The following is a 17116-nucleotide window of genomic DNA, read 5'->3' as shown; positions in this document are numbered from 1 at the left end:
TTATACACTCAAAAGATGCGAGTCGGCTGTGAGGAGGAGACTGGGATTTTTAGTTATTTATGAACACTCTTGGGGGGAAGGGAGGGGGGAAACGCGAAGATGCATAAAACACGGAAAAAAGAAAGAGAATCTCTCACGAGAGCCATTCACGGGCGGCGGCAGCCCCCAAAGCCCACATCTCCGCACACGCGCGGGGCTGTGCCGTAATGATGCTCGGACCTCCCTTATTTCTTCTTTTGTTGCTGCCCTGCGTGTCCGCGGCGCAGACTCATACGGCACGAACGTGTTGCTCAGTAATGGAGCGTCTCGAAAGTGTACGGGAGCGTGTTGAGACGGCCGGTGGTGGCGCGGAGCCGCGAGCCACGAGTCCGCGAGGCCGGCTTCCCCGTGAAGCCACTCCCCGTGTTCCCTGATTTGCGAGTCCGCAACAAACAAACAAGACGGAGAACCTTCAAGGTGCACCCCCGTGCGGTCTTCGCATCGAGCATTGCCCCCTGGCGCAGGGGGCGAACTTGAGAACCTTCGCGTCTTCTGCATCCTTGGAGGTGATCTAGGAGGTGGCGACGTACGTAAGCTGCGCTTCTCCAGTTCAACGGCCGCCCGTTTTAGAAACACATGGAACGGCGGCCAAAGCTTGTGTGTAGTACACTACTACACATGGACGCCATTCTCTCGAGGAGGGAGCTCCGGCGTCCGCCATTCTCTCCGGTCTTGTTCATTTTTTTTACCTTAGCTGCTTGCTTCGCGCGCCACTGCTCGTGTCCTTTGTCTTCTGCAAATGTTGCTTTAACGTCGTTTTCCGCCTGTCGCGCACAACGCCGGATTTCTGTACGTGTAGCGTATGCGCGCGACAGTGTGACGCATGCAGTGTAGAGTGTCACAGTGTGTTCAGGGGCGTTGCTTTCGACGCCGCGGCACTCGCCTCGCAAAAATGTACGGCCCCACGGGGCCGTATACACTTCGCACGAAGAAAATTCATGGACATTTCCACTTCTCACATTAACTATTTCCCTTTCCCGTAAGCTGCATTTGCTGTTCTTGGTGAAAGGCTGTAACCCGCCGCGGTGGCTCAGTGGCTAAGGCGTTGGGCTGCTGAGCACGAGGTCGCGGGTTCGACTCCCGGCCGCGGCGGCCGCTTTTCTGGTGGAGGCGAAAAGCGAAAACGCCCGTGTGTACGAGATTTCGGCGCACGTTAAAGATCCCCGGGTGGTCAAAATTCATCCGGAGCCCTCCACTACGGCGCGCCTCATCGCCTGCGTTGCGTCGGCGCGTTAAACCCTACAATCAATCAGGTAAAAGGCTGTACTTTTCCGGGATACCCAAATTCATTTCAACGCGCAATTCTTACGCACAACCACAACCGCGCTGCCAGCGCAGACCCAAAGCACCAAACGCAATTATGACGCTGGCGAACGGCTAGGGCAACACGTCGATTCCCGGACTAAAGTTCCACTTCCACTATCGAGCTCATTAAGACGTTTTTTTCTCTCTCTCTCGCCTGTCAATTTCCCTTTTCTTGTGATAAAGCCTTCTTGTAGACCTGTTTTTGAATGGCGCATTGAGCGAAAGTGTCGGCGTCAGGTGGCGTCCGGCGCTTGCGTCACGGAGCCGATGACATGGCCTTGCTACTCTAGACCGGAGTGGTTGTAGTTAGTAATCTCAAGAGGAGAGGAGGAGTAACCATCTCAGGTTCAGTCTCGGTTGATGTGCTCGATGTAGGTGGCATGTTCAGGGCACGTGCATTCTTGCCTCGGGATCTTGAGAGTTATTTAGGATCATACTATTCTCACAGGAGATCATGCAGTTGAAAGTCACGAGAAAAAAAAATTCCTAACATTTTTTGCCCCTATAGAGGAGAAAGGCGTGATTTCAATCCAATTATCGTATAATCTTGATTGTGTAAAACACGTTTCAAAGGGGACAGAAATGTCATTAAAAAACACCTTACCAGTGTATTCGCATTTTACACCACGTGCTACGCCCATCCACACACAAAGTTTCAAGATGGGTTTGGTACCGCTAAGGCATTTTATGTCTAAGATATGCCCCGTAGCAAAGCAAATAAGAGGATGAAGGCGACGAAGAGGAGGAAGAAGAAAGAGAATTAGACAAAAAATGCCGACTTCGACGCCTAATTTGAATCCTTATCCATACCACGCACGCATAGCGCCGTCAGCCATGTGCGGCGTCTGTCAAGAGGAGGAAACAATTGAACATTTCCTGTTGACTTCCCGGCGGTTCTCCTCCCTCCGAAATTGTTATCTGGAGGTTCCCCTCGGGCGCCTGGGTCTCACCTTGTCGGTGCCTAATTTATTGTCATTTGGGGAAGTCGGGCTTGGCTGGTGCAACGGGGATGTTTGTCGCGCTCTTCACTCTTTTATTGACGAATCAGGTCGCTTGCCTTGTTAGTCAATCGCATCAACCAATTTTTAAACGTTTATTAAAATACCTGTTGTTACAGCAGTATTGAATTTCTTGTTTTTTTTATTCTCAAATTGTTAGCATCACTTTACCCACTATTATCCCACTTCTATTTTTCTTTATAGTTTGAATTCGTTAGCTTCTTCAACAATGAAACCACAATCCGACTTGGCCAATCCCCCAGAGTGGGTACGCGCCATTCTTGTTATGGCTCCGACCAACCAACCAACCAACGTCGGTTGGTCATCAAACGTCCTCAATCGGCATTCCTTCGTGCGCGGTCATGTCCTTCAATGGGCCGATAGAAACGGTACACGCAGTTGCCTCCGGAATGATCGGTATGGGCACGGTCGACGGCAATTGAAGCCGCGCGCAAGCTTTACATACAGGGCGCGTAGGACACACCGGCTACTGCTCTGAGATAGATCACATGCAAATCCGCTAGAGCGGTTGCAGAGAGAGATATATAAAAGGAGGGGGGAGAGAACTTGAGAGGGAGGGGGAAAGAAAAAAAGACTACCTGTTGGCCGGGAGCTGCGCGACCAAACGGTGCCGCGCATCTGGACAAACTCCCTAGAAAGAGGTCCTGCTTTCAACCTCCGTTCTGCTTCGACACGTTTCCTTTTGTTGGTAGTTGGTCGTTTTAGTTTCCCGAAGATAATCCTACCGGTTGCGTTTGGAGAGCACTCGTTGTCCGAGCGGGTTTACTTTGTAGCCAGCGCTATACGTGCTGCACGTGCTAAGTTAGCTCTGGGGGTAGTACTCCTGTCGACCATTTTCCTTGGGAGTGGTTACTCAGGCGTTAAGCTCTGAACTTCAAGCGCATTGGCGGCGGCGGCTGGTCCGATTGAGCCTTTTGGGACGTAATCGGCTCTTCGTTTTGCTCGGCGGGCACGCGTGCGCTACTCGCGGCAGAGATAACGCGTCCGGCTTTGCGTGCCTCAAAGCACCGTGCTGTTTTTAGGCAGATTTACACATAACAAAGGGTCTCTTGGAATGATTTTGAGACAAAGAATAAACTCCTCCTTCAAGTCTGTGCTTGCAAAAAGACGTATACGCGGAAGTTCAGATGCTGCAGATACTTTATATTAGCAACGTGATACAGGTGTGCTTAAAAGAGCATGCGGTTCTGAGCAACTTTTTTTTTTTGATAATGCGCTCCTTGATTTTACCTGTAAGAGGATATATACTCGGACGGATCTCTCTCTGCCCGCATTTTTTCTCTGTCTGTCTGTCTGTCTGTCTGTCTGTCTGTCTGTCTGTCTGTCTGTCTGTCTGTCTGTCTGTCTGTCTGTCTGTCTGTCTGTCTGTCTGTCTGTTGGTCCGTCCGTCCATTCGTCCATCTGTCCGTTCGTCCATCTGTCCGTCTGTCCTTCCCTCCATCTGTCTGTCTGTCTGTCTGTCTGTCTGTCTGTCTGTCTGTCTGTCTGTCTGTCTGTCTGTCTGTCTGTCTGTCTGTCTGTCTGCCTGTCTGTCTGAAACTTGGTTGAAAGCGCTGAACCAATACTCTGGCTGCAAAAGGGTCGATGTATTCCTAAGCCCGGAGCTGTGGGCTTTGTAGGCCACATCCTATAAAGTGATCCACAGTGGAAGTATACTACTACTGGTTTTTCGCGTCGTGCCCGGGGCTACGAAACGAGATGCCTGCGGGAGAGGGCGTGATAAAGATGAGGAGCAGGAGAAGGAAGGAAGCCTGAACGATGAGGGATTCCTCGAGGACACACACAAGCCCACACGCGGCGCGCAATTCCGGGTCCTGACGTCAGTGACAAAGCAGCCGCAATGCAGCGGAGGTCCTTGCTGCGCTCTCCGGCTGTCCAAGGAGCTTCGCAAGACCCAGCGACGTCATGAATATGCAAGCCACGCGGCGGCAGCGGCGGCGTCTCTGTGCGCGTATGCTATGTACACCAGTGAGTGATACAGACACGCTCGCACATTCAAGCGCCACCCGCGAGAAGCTTTAAAAATACCTCGCGCACTCGCCGCGCGTCCTCTCTCTTGCCAGCGTGGTTCCTCTCCAGATTACGCGTTTGGACGCTTGGCGCAATTTTTAGTCCGGGCCTTCGTTGGCTTCATCTTGGGAGACGTCTGTTTAGCTCGACGCGGAATCCTTACTTCGGCCTAGTCCCTCCTGCTGAGTTGTGCCCTCAGAAACTCAAATGCCCTTTTGAGAACTACTTGAATTTTAAATGCAGAGCATTTAAGTAACTCACGATGTCACCCGCGTTGGCGTCCGTAGTCCGCACGCTCACTGCGCATGCGCGTCGAGTCGAGGCGAAAGCGAACACTCTCTCGCGAGGGGCATTGGATTGGATTCGAACACTCTCTCGCGAGGGCATTAGATTGAATTCGATTGGATTGGATTGGCTTGGATTGGCTTGGATTGGCTTGGCTTGGATTGGATTTGGATTGGATTGGATTGGATTAAAGTGGATTGTGTTGGATTGTGTTGCGTCATAGCCGCGGCACGTTGCGTCATAGCCGCGGCAGACGAGCTGGGGCCGGCGCATGTGCAGTACTCTCTCTTCCGCGGTTTCCTCTCCTTCGGGCGCGCTGCGCATATAACCGGTGTGCCGTTCTCCGGCGAAGCAACATCCGCGCTTGGCTCAAACACCTAGGGTCCTCGCCGCTTTACAAGTACGCCAACGTCGTCGACTGGGACCGGCTTACGGAGTCCCTTCAACGTATATAAGCGGCTGAGCGCCCGTTCGGAATTCAGTCAAGGGCGTCTTTGCTTGGCTTTCGCTTGACGGGATGCTTTGCTTGCCTCGAGTAGATGCGACGCATTTACTCGAGTTCCCCCCGTGGGAAGATGCGGGCGGCTTTTGTTTTGTTGTTGTTTAAGTTCTAACGCTTGGAAAATAAATTCGTCGACCTGTCCCCTTGATGGGTTGCGATTGCACTGGAGTACAACGTACCTTTGTATGGTTATACACGTGTGAGTAGCTGAGCGCAAAAACACATCGATGGCTTATTTGCGACGGTTTTCGATAATGGATGCGCGGGCATTCATACTGCTGTGCGGGTATTGAATGTAGCACATTTACATGGCGTCGAGGGATTTGTAGCAATATATATCTACAGTCGATATGTGGTTATAAAGAAGGGATCGATGGATAGTGTTCGACAGGATAATCGAGTGCTGAAATATAGATATACACAATCGCTGCAGTCAACTTCATCAAACCTCACTATATGTACGGATTAATCGAACATGCACTAACCAAAACGTAAGTGTATGTTTGCCTGACTCGCCTACGTCAGAAGTACCGCCGTCGCAGCGCAGAAGCCTCAGGTTCAGCAGCAAGACGCCTCACCCAGTGAGCAGCCCTATCGTCACAAATTTTATGATTAATACGGGCTGTACTGGTTGTACGGCTGTATTGGTTATACGGGCTGATGTCAAATCGAGACCGTCAGTTACTCATTTGTTATATTCTATATGTTACTCCCCCCCATGTAATACCCTCCTGCAAGAAGGCCTTTAGAGGTATTCTGAATAAATAAAAAAAAAAATATCTTCCACAATCACAGGCAAGTTATGAACCATTGTAATTTTCGTTCTTTTTGAGGGTTTATCATATTTATGGAAAGTTCATCATCAGCATCCTCGTCATCGTCGTGTGTTAGAGGGTTTAGTGTAGATGCCTTATGAACATCCTCCTCAACAGCGCAGTAAGGGCGACATTGAGGTCGGAAGGAGGTGGTGGGGTAAGAAATGCCTCTTCATAGACTAAGGAAGAGGCCAGAGGACAGCACAGCCAGTGGTGGTTCGCCTTCCAACACCACAGCTGTGACTCGCGACCGGCACACGAGCGATGACTTGCCGGCACTGCAGCAGCGCAACGACCAGCGGGCAAATGCAGCCATCGTGAGCTATTGGATTCTAACCTACAGTCAATGTGCACACGAAGCTGGCTTCTTCCCTACGCCGCCGCTGTTTTGATACTGGAATTGTCATGGGGCTCGGCGTAGCTGGTGTTACGGAGGACTACGTCGACCGAGTGTGGGTCTGCACATGTGGCGTTCGGGATGGCGATGCTCGTTTACGCATCAAATTGCTTTCTTTTGGGGTTAGACTTCGCCTGCAGAGCTGCCGTTGCCTTGAGAGCCTTATAGTCTAGCGCACTGCCCCGAGTCGACCTGGCGTGAACGTGGACTGAAGCAGTTTTCTTATCACCGATGATCCACTCATCGCTCGTCGTGGTAATCTTGTTGCTAGTAGCCAGGATAGCTAATGTACCGAGAAGCAAACTTGTGCTGGCAGAAAAGGTCATGCTTATGCTGCCACAAACCTGAACCACTACCCTTTGTCGCACGCGGCCTGCACCAGTACGCATGGCAGAGACCGCCAAGAACGACGAGCTTCTTTGGGGCAGCTGTATACAGACGTATAACCGACTCTTATTCCAATGTATGGTGATTGCTCGCGTCACTGCTGGGTTACTTAATTCGTCTCGTTGCCCCCCGCCTACACCATGATTTGCTCTCTTTTACCTCGGACCCTTCTCTCGTTCAATATATCTAGGGTTGTTCGTTTTCGGGTAAAACCCGATTTTACCCTATTCGGGTTAAACCCGATTTCTCTCCGAATGAACATTTTCAAAGTAGCAATCTGCACAATCGTGCGCTGACGACTTGCTGGAAGCAAGCGCCACAAACACAGCTTTTTGGCACGACTTTACCACTCGCTACCTCAGACTTGCAAACGCTGCGCTGACATTGTTAGGCCTGTCCAATGGAAGCTGTGTTGTCGAAAGAACTTTCTCTCAGTTGAGATACGTGCAGCGATCATACAGGTCTCGAATGAAGGCAGGCATATTGCGCGAGCAGATGATAATGTATGCAGAGAAGGATTAGTTAAAAATCGATGACGAGCTTTTTGTGAATAAAATGTTTCATTTCTTGGGAATTATCAATGCTCTTTACTGTCATCATTATTGAATCATTTACAAACAAATGACGTATTTCGGAGAGCATTTTCTAGAAAACTCTGATGACCCCCCGATTACTAGCTTGAAATAAACACCAATTTTAACGCTTAATAGTTAAGAAGCTCGTGATACTGTCTAAAAAAACTGACTGTATTACTTAGTGCGTCCGTAGGTTTAATCCGAAAAAAACCCAAAAACGAACAACCTTAAGTATATCTCGTCGACCACAACAAACATCACATCACCACGTAGGTAACCTTCAGCTAAGGTGTCTGCAAGCCTGCCGGTCCAGCTCCGGCTAGTGGAGCGGGCTGTAGAAGCTGCCAAGGCATAAGGGCTCCTGGACTGAAGACTCCACCCCCGCAGAAGACTCCGCTGAAACTTTGCGAAAATAAACATGTTTATCCTCCTCCTCCTCTTACGCTGCGCTGGTCTGGCATTGGAGTGTATACGCTAGAGTCGCAGTTGGTGCGACCGTGCCGCCCGTATTCGAGGCGTTGGTCATGCTGGCAGGAGCGTTGTTCATTGTGGTACCCTGCTGTGCTAGCGGAGTACCACAATGGTATTTGGCACAGCAGGGTACCACTGTAGTACCCTGCTGTGCAGGAGCCTAACGCCCAGCTGGGCATTAGATTTCGGCTGTGTCAGTGCCAGTTTGTCCTCCATCTTGTTTTGGCCCCAGCAGCCGGCCTAGATGACTCCTAATTCTCAATTGCCGGATCCCTGCGGTTCGCGGATCTTTTAGAGCGCGCGACGTAGACGGAGCGTGCCAAGATCACAGAGAGAAGAGGCCCCAATTTCAAACAAAGAAAGCTTGGTACACACGAATAAGACATTGATGCACGAGCCCGGTATATAAGCTCAAGGAAAGCTCTGAGCGCGGGAAGTCTACAAGCGCCAACTTCCGACCGGTGACTATCGCAGCACACGTGACTGATGTGTGTCTCTCCTGTCGGTCGATTCTCCAGACAAGGACAACCACGTCAGGACTCTTGAAGCTCGTTTGGCTTACAGCTGAACGTCGCTCGAAGTGTTTTTGCAAACAGGTGTAAAGCAGACGTCTAATAGAGGTTTTCGAATTGATAGAACAGCTAACCAAGCGGATTAAAAACATCATCCAGGTAACTATAACTTCAATTGGCGCTGAAATTCTGAACACCTCAGTGTACTCGGAGGACAGCATACTCAGACGGGGGAGTGGCTAAGCTTGACGAAAAAACAGGCAGTGAAGTAAAAGTTCACTTCATTTATATTTATAGCTTTGTGTTAATCTGCGAAGTAAACCCTCGTAAACGAACTTAAACGAAGTCCTCGGTGTACAGGAATCTGACTTGGTTATAAGCAGCTCTTCGTTAAAACCGTTGATGATTAGCTTTCCTGCACTGATGGTGGGAGCGTGAAAAACTTCGAGTAAAGCGATTTCGTTTTAAAAACAATAATTTCAAAAGTTTCAACGTTTATTTCAATAATACGGTGATATGCGATTACATAATGCAGGTATACAAGAGGAGGTCCCAAGGTGAGAAACCACCGGGGGAACGAGGTATACTGTAGTTTCCGAATTTCAGCCAGTTCGGAGTCGTCTTAGAAATTATTCGTGCCGAGAAACGGAAGCATAAAGCCTACATCGGCAGCCAGCGGAGAGGACGACCCCGAAGCATGTGACGCCACCACTACTACACCTGCGGCAAGCGCAGAAAAGGATTGTGTGCACGTAAATAAGCGCCAACTGTCATCCTGAGGAGCCCCGAGCAGTCCCGAGCCCCCTAGGCCCCGAGGAGTGTATGGGGTTCAAACTGCCGATTCGGTGACGTTGTGCATGAAATTTGGGCCATGAAGTCGACCTACGCCCGTGCACCGTGACGGAAAGGTTTCTCAGGCGCTCTCTGTTGCATCCTGAGATTGTGCAACCAGTGTAGTCAAGTTTCACAGCAAAGTTGTCTATGGATGGGATCCAGCAGATCGTCTCCGGCCACCCAGCGATGTAGACAAGAATCGCACGCGAGCGTAGCGCCACGTTGCGACGCCCACTCAAATCTCCAGGATTCTGGGTGGTGGTGGTGGTGGTGATTAAGAAATCAGGGAAGAGAAAAGGACTGGGGATATTGTTGAACCTTCAGCGTATGAAAATAAAAAGAGTCTTAGGGCCTTCATGTTTAAGACAGCTTAGATTTCCCCTGAAAAAGTTTTTTTTTTTTCTCAGCAATGCATTCCTGTTTAGAGGTGAAGCAGGATTTAGGGAGGCTGTTGTAAGCTTGGTCTTTATAAGATGGCTTTCCCACATTGATTGTTGCGCAGTGAAGCACGTCCATTTTTGGAGGGAGTATCATTACAGAAAGTTGCTCTAACTCTTGTTTTATTGAAACTATGTCGAAAAAAAGTACGGCAATTAACCAGTAAGGCGACACTAACATTACGCCGAGTTTTATTTGCTTTTCAAGAAACAGTCCACAGTGAAGTTGTCAATATCGCGAAATTGTCGTCTGCTGTCAATACATAGGCTTCCACGGGAAAGAAACGGACAGCCCCATGTTTGTGCACCAGAATAAAACTCTAGTTCTTCAAAGTTTCGCTCAGGTAATTAACCAGGAAGCATGATCATTCGCAATTTACAAATAAACGTATTTTGCTTCATGCACCCCTTGAACTACAACCCGGTCAAATCATATTGTCCCTCACGTTGAGGCTCGGTACCGCAGCTTTGCATCCTTCTTCGCAGAGTGGGAGGGCCCTGCATTTTTTCCCAGTAATTGAAAATTTTTAAATTTCCCAAAACGTAGTCACCCCCAATTTCATCCTAATATGAGCCGCGACGCTAACCCCAACTGTCCTCGTAACAGCCATCGCCTGGCCGTCACACGTCGTCATCAAGACCAGTAAGGTCATCCATCCTTCCCCCTCTTGAAGCATTCGTTGCCAGTCGCCGGCCGCTAAGCCTATTCGTCGAGGCTTCGCTCGGGCGACCGCCATCTCCGCGTGCTGTGTAAACGGCAGCGAGCGACCATGCATCGAAATCGCGGCGGCGGAGGCGCTCTCCCCTCGTTTGCGCGGCTCACTCCCATCTGCGGGCCTCCCTTCAAGCGTGGCCCACGGTCTTGCGCGTGCGAAGATTGTTTTTCAGCTTTGCTTGGGGGCCTGCCTTCGCCTGTGCGTGCGTCTCGAAGCCAGGCCCTCCCGCGTTGCTTTGCGCTTTCCGTCCGCGTGAGTTTGCCTATACAAGCGCGCGCGCACAGGCGTTGGTTAAGGCTGCCCGCGGAAGCATTTATTTTCCACTGCGCGCCGGGCTCGAAGTGCTGCTGCTCACATGTACTATCGCTGAGCCAGTGTTTTTCGTCACAGTCCGGCGTTTTTTCGCTGAGCCTTCGCGCGCCACTTATGACGGTGTTGCCGCTTTCGTCACCGAGGAAAACCCTAACGAAGGACTCGTTAGTTGGTCCTGCTGTTGCGTCGAACTCTTTTTCCCTGACAGCTGCCCCGACTCCACGCTCCGCCGCTTGCCGCAGCAACGTGGAAAGAGTCCACGAGGAAGGGAGCAGCTTTATTCGCTGCGCTGAAGTAAGGTTGCCTGATTGCGCGCTGCATCGTAGAAAGAACGGAACGAAAAGATACGGTGGATGGACTGTTGGAGCGAAAGAGGGGTTGGTTGACCTTCGATCAATTTGAGTATCAATTAAGGCCCTGCGATAAGCCATGACACTGCCCAAGGTGTTCCTCTTTGCGTCACCAAATATTTTCGGTTCCTTCTCTCTCACTTTCTGCATCTGTATTTTATTAATCGTGAGGTCCATGTTTTTGGGCTTTCTTGCAACCGTGACCACATGGGGATAAAAAGTGTCGGATTCGTAAAGTCTCAAGGAAACATCTTGTGTTCTGACTGATTATCATCGCCATCATCATCAAAAACAATTTATTTGTGTCCCCTACAGAACCTGTGTGTTCTGACTACAGGTTATACGTACTGGGTGTTACATCGATAGATGAAACACTTTAAAAGTTTTTTCTGGGTGAACCGCTGTTCCATTTGCGCTTGAACTTCAGGCGAAGGTCGCATTTTGTGGTTCATTGGTGTTTGACACCGGGAACAACGACGGTACTAGTTGCTTTGTGATCTAGCGCATGATCTAGCTCATGACGCCATGTCACAAGCTCAGACACGCACGCACAGTATAATAAAAGTAAAACGAGAACAAGGCAACAAATGAGAACAAAGAATCGAGAGCCTTATTTCGGAAAGCGGGGTAACCTGGCACAGCAGACGACAGGCGATCTGAAACTTAGATGACTTGTATTGACAGCGATCGGAACCGCGAGAATACTTTACTGTGATACGTATGAGCTCTTATGTAAGTATTCGTGGCCATCATAAACTATCGGCCAAAGGAGTTTTCGTGTGTGTTGCATATACGTTAATGTTGACCTTCTCTCCTATCCCTTTATTCCTATGTACTCTTTCCTCCGTATCCCACCTCCCCTACACGAGCAGGCGTTCCTGTGTCCGCCCCTAGGCGAGACAATTTACGCCTGCTGGTGGATCTTCCCATTCCGTTTGTCAATACATACATACATACATACATACATACATACATACATACATACATACATACATACATACATACATACATACATACATACATACATACATACATACATACATACATACATACATACATTGTCTGCTAGCTCATATGACTCCTTCTTACCGTGAATCGCCATCTCGCGTTTCGTTTGGCATATCCCAGGTGGCGCCGCCGTTCCAAGATCAACTTGCACGCCCAAATTGGCCGCAATTTTCCCACAGGCGAAAATCGTGTTTGTTTATTTTCAGAATAAACAGGCAAGTACCGTCGTTGTTCCCGGTGTCAAACAAAATAGACCACAAAATGAAACCTTTGCGTGAAGTTTGAGCGCGAACGAAGCCGTGGTTCGCTCATAAAAAGATTTTTAGGTGTTTTATTTATCGATGCAACACCCTGTATATTCCGAAAATGTTTACTTCAAGAGCGAGACAGAGGGGATAGTCTTTTTTAAGGAAAAAAAAAACACATTTCGAGGCAAAAAAAAATTCTCTCCCCAACATAAAAAACGTCGCTGCGCGACCCCTACCTCTTTTTCTCCTCTGTCGATTTCTTTTTATTGTTTTTTTTTGTCTATAGAAAGTCGGCAGTGTAGCAGTGTGTGGCAGGATGTATCAGAATGCAACACGCTTCTCGTATACAGGATACAGGGGAGCACGGCACCGCCCGGCTCCCTCTATTGGGCTTCCGGCACATCCCATTCGTCTCGACGCAGCTTGGCTTCCTTCCTCTGAGAACATCGTCACGATGTGCGCGCCGAATTTGCACCTTGACTTGGTCGAAGCCCTCGAAGCGGGCAGTTCTCGCAGCCGAACCTAATTTATAACTTTCATCACGGAATGGGGCGTAGCTCTGGTTCCAAGCAAGCCTTTGTCAGGACTCAAAGCGTACACACACGCACGCACATTAATGTTCGCAGCCTGGGAGCAGATTGTATTTTCTGCTCTTGAACACGGTTACACGGATGCACTTGCACTTTGGCAGCTGCAAATCTTCTGTGAAATGATGCGTGAACATCGGTGAAAGAATTAGCGGGTGTGTTTACAACGCTACAAATGAGCCCAGTACAACGAGTTGAAGGGGTTCTGCAACGCTTCCGATAAACGCTTTAGCACTTCCTTCGCGTCTGGAAGCACTGCGAAAGTTGTAGTTATGGCCGGCGCAGGGCGGCACTGCGTGATTTGCTCGTCGCACCAGACGCGTCTTCCGTTCCTGCTTTGATTTTGATTGATTGTAGGGTTTAACGCACCGACGCAACGCAGGCGATGAGGCGCGCCGTAGTGGAGGGCTCCGGATTAATTTTGACCACCTGGGTATCTTTAACGTGCGCCGAAATCTCGTACACACGGGCGTTTTTGCTTTTCGCCTCCATCAGAAAAGCGGCCGCCGCGGCCGGGAATCGAACCCGCGACCTCGTGCTCAGCAGCGCAACGCCTTAGCCACTGAGCCACCGCGGCGGGTTTCCGTTCCTGCTTTGCTTTTGTGGCTTCATTCTAAAGTGGCTATCGAATGCGTTCGTTGCTGCAACTGAAGGACAACCGGCCAATAGCCGCTACACCGCTGTAATGACGTAATTCCAGCAGTCTAAGAACGCCAAGACCGAGAAAGAGAGAAAATATTTTGAGCAACTTTCAAAGTTATCTGATGGGCATAAAGCAGTAATTTTTGGTTGAGGCACTTTGCGACCCCTAATCTGAGTACTAGACGTGTTGGTTTACTACGATCTGCAAGCATTTAGGATTTTGAAAAAAAGTTGGAAAAAAAGTGTTGCAGGGTCCTTTTAACAGCTTCGTAGGAGCTTCTCCTCTCCCTCACCGCCTTTCTTCGTTCGTGCGGGCACGCAATCTTACCTTTAGTCCATAGCCGCTGAGTCTAACGAAACACAAGGATATGCGAGCACGCCTAGTATATCAGCCAGCAATCTTTTTACGGCCGAACAGACCTTCCGTCCAGCTCAAACTTTACAATTCCACTCGTAGCACAATGTAGCAGCCTTCGGCAGGCCGTAAAGCTGAGAGAAAAATGTGTGGATATTTCTGACTTACGAGCCTCCGAACGGCGAGGGAAAGAAAATAAAGACAGGAGGAGTCCTAGCCGAGAAGAGACGCAAACGGGGGCGCATGCCGCACACGTGTAGGTTACGTCACATCTTCGAACGGTTGAAGCAAGGTTGCGGGAGGGTCGGGGGTGGAGTTGAGGAGGAGACGTGCTTTAAGGCCTTTCTGAGTTCTAGTTCGCCTCTTGCTGTAATCCGCGGCGCATGTCGGAGTCTGGCAACCGGTTCGGCCTCGAAAGGTCATGTTTGATCGTTTGCCTAACATTTTTCTTGCTCGCTTCTCTGCTCTTCGGTCCGTTCTTCTTTTCCTCGCGAGAACGCCGGGCATGCTTCCGCGACACATTCCTCCCAGAGCGCGGGAGAGGAGGTGTGGTTTAGTACCCCTGGCAGGGTCACGGAGGTTAAACCACCCGACCAGAACGCAAACCGACACCCCCACCCCTCGCGTACTTGAAAGCAAAAAAAAAAAGAAAACGTGGTTTTACGTGCCGTATATGCCCGTCACTGACGATGTGCTCGGTATGATCCCGGTTTATCGCAGAAAAGGGCGTTCTTGGTCAGGCATCTGTCTAACCAGCAATATAATAAGCGGCGAAGCGCCTTGGTTATGCATTGTACCGTCACTGGGCGGGGTTTTTCTTCTTTGGTATGGTATTGCGGAGAACCATACTCAGTGCACGCGTCTGTGCCAGATAACGCGCCGTATCTTACCCATGGTTGAACATCGTCACGCCATGGCTCTGTACCAGCGTTGTTCAGAACTTAACTTCAGATACAAGCACCAGTTGCATACCATGTACTTCACTGGCACGATTCTATATTACGCATGCTAGCCCCCTCTTTTTCTACCGTCCTAAAAAAGGGCCGCGGCTTACTTTACTTGATGCCTGAGCGAGAGGCTTAGATAGCGTTCTCTGGGTGTGTAAATTTTTGTTTACGTGCGAAGCCTATCTCTTCGTACTCTGAGAGGGTTATCAGGATCTATCGTTATTTTATTTTTATTTTTTTGCTTCTTTGTCACTTTTATAAGAAAAGCATGTCCTGGCGAACCCGGGCTAATTCCTTGACGTCGATTTGTTGGTGTAACAATGGTTTTGCTGCTGTCTTATTTAAAGATTTGGCTTGTGGGGATTCCATCTCTGGAAAGGAATACTCCTGCTCAAAGTGTCCTGCAACAAGCACTTTAGCACGAAGGAAAAACTGTTGGCACCACCACCACCACCACCGTCATCATCATCATCATCATCATCACCGCCATCATCATCATCATCATCATCATCATTCTTAAGCCCACTGCATGGCACAGGTCTAATCGGTCTAATACACGTGATGTAGGTTGTAGTCCTTAATTTATGGGGCGCCCATCTTAGGTGGTTCTAAGAAGCAACACTAACGAGATCGAGACTCAGTAAAGCGCGATCAGTGGAACACGGGAAAATTTAATTTACTTGAGCAAACGTCCACCGTGTTGACCCTGGTAATGAATTTGTTATCAATGCGCACCTAAAGCGCCGATTAATGGCGAAGCCAACCTGTGTGGCAGAGTATGTGAAGAAGTACGAAGTGAAAACATGGTTCGACGCACTCGGTGAGAGTACTTTATACCGACACCGCAGCATTGCTTTCAACGGGTCTGAATTCGATACCATCCCTGAAGACGGCCCATCAGTGTCGTTTCGCTTCACTGTACATTTGGTTCGTACATTTGGTCATCGATTTTTATGACGGAGGTGGTACGGAAAAGGCCAGTGTGCGGAGATTCCGGCTCACGTGAAAGACTAACCTAAATTAATCCGTAGCCCTCTCCTGCGGTGCGGTGACGCTTCGCTGTGTGAATGAGTAAAAGTTGGTTTTTTTTTTTTTTTTTCATTTCGAATACGGGAGGCGACATCAGTCGCTGAGCAAAGAGATGTAAGAAACTGTGCTGTCCTACCCGTGAAGCATACAGGGCCCTCCGTTCACTGCCTGCGCTTCACGTTTTGTCAGTAGTCGTCTTTAGCTAATGTATACGCACATTCTCCAATGCTACATGCCATACGCATTTTCGCCCATGCAGGACTATTTTGTGTCGTATGCGCCTGAGTATGGTGCCTTCAGTGTGCTGTCATGTGCGCAGAGGGTTTTCAGTTGTTTTTGGGGACAAGTTGTTCCACCGCCGAGCCACACCGCCTCAAAGCGCGCTGCCTTCGCTGAACGAGTACACCGCTTATCAGACTTTTTGTGGAGCACAAACCGAATTACCTCCGCAAGTGGTAATGACAATGCTACATTTATCAAAGAACAGATAAGCCACCTTCTGGAAGCGTATACATATTACAAATGAAGTATAATTGCACATAGCAAAGAAAAATATATGTGCATCCCATAACTCGCATTCTACCCACTCATCCATCAAGTTTCGTTCTCCTTCAACCACTGTGCGCTTAGGAACCAAGCCCATCTCATACGAGTATACAAGGGAGTAAAAAATATACATGCGCTATGTTAAGTTTTCAAAAGTGAAAACCAGTGGTAAGAGAGGCTGCACAAAGAGAATAAGCACACTGTTACAGCTGTTTATTAAAGCAAAACTTCCTAACTAAATACAGTTTTCTTCAGCGGCGCTAGCGCAGATGCAGCCCCACACTTTCGCCTACACAAAAGCATTGCAAAGCACAAACCAACCTCGTAAGAAAGCTACCACGGGGGTTCCCTAACGCATTTTTGACAGTGTTTAACGCATAAGTGTCTATGTTAACAACCAAACACTACGTTCATGGCCATTGACGGGCGTTTGCAGAGCTGTTGAGAGAAAAAACACGTGCCCCCCATTCTTCGCGGTAGAATCTGTGAAGAGCTTACTTTCACCATTACTAACATCGTTACGGTGCGAAGGCTAATTGAATACTTGTCTCAAATATCTGCAAAGTCTTGCTTATTCATACACAATTCATTGCCTGTTTTTACTTGTTCAATGTTTCAAAGGCAATAATTAGCTTTCCGGTGTCTTAGTACCCGCAACGGTCTGCCACCCCTTGGCAAGATTTGTGGCCGCCCTGCATATACAATGCGAAATTTATTTTGCTCCAGTACGAGTACTTTTCAGTATTTAAATCATCGATAAGGGTAGTATCAGAGGAAAAGCATTGACG

The sequence above is a fragment of the Haemaphysalis longicornis genome, unplaced genomic scaffold (assembly GCF_048455015.1).
Source record: "Haemaphysalis longicornis isolate Haplotype H1 unplaced genomic scaffold, Haemaphysalis longicornis Haplotype H1 scaffold_9, whole genome shotgun sequence".
Classification (NCBI taxonomy): domain Eukaryota; kingdom Metazoa; phylum Arthropoda; class Arachnida; order Ixodida; family Ixodidae; genus Haemaphysalis; species Haemaphysalis longicornis.
Note: the sequence above shows the minus strand (reverse complement) of the source record.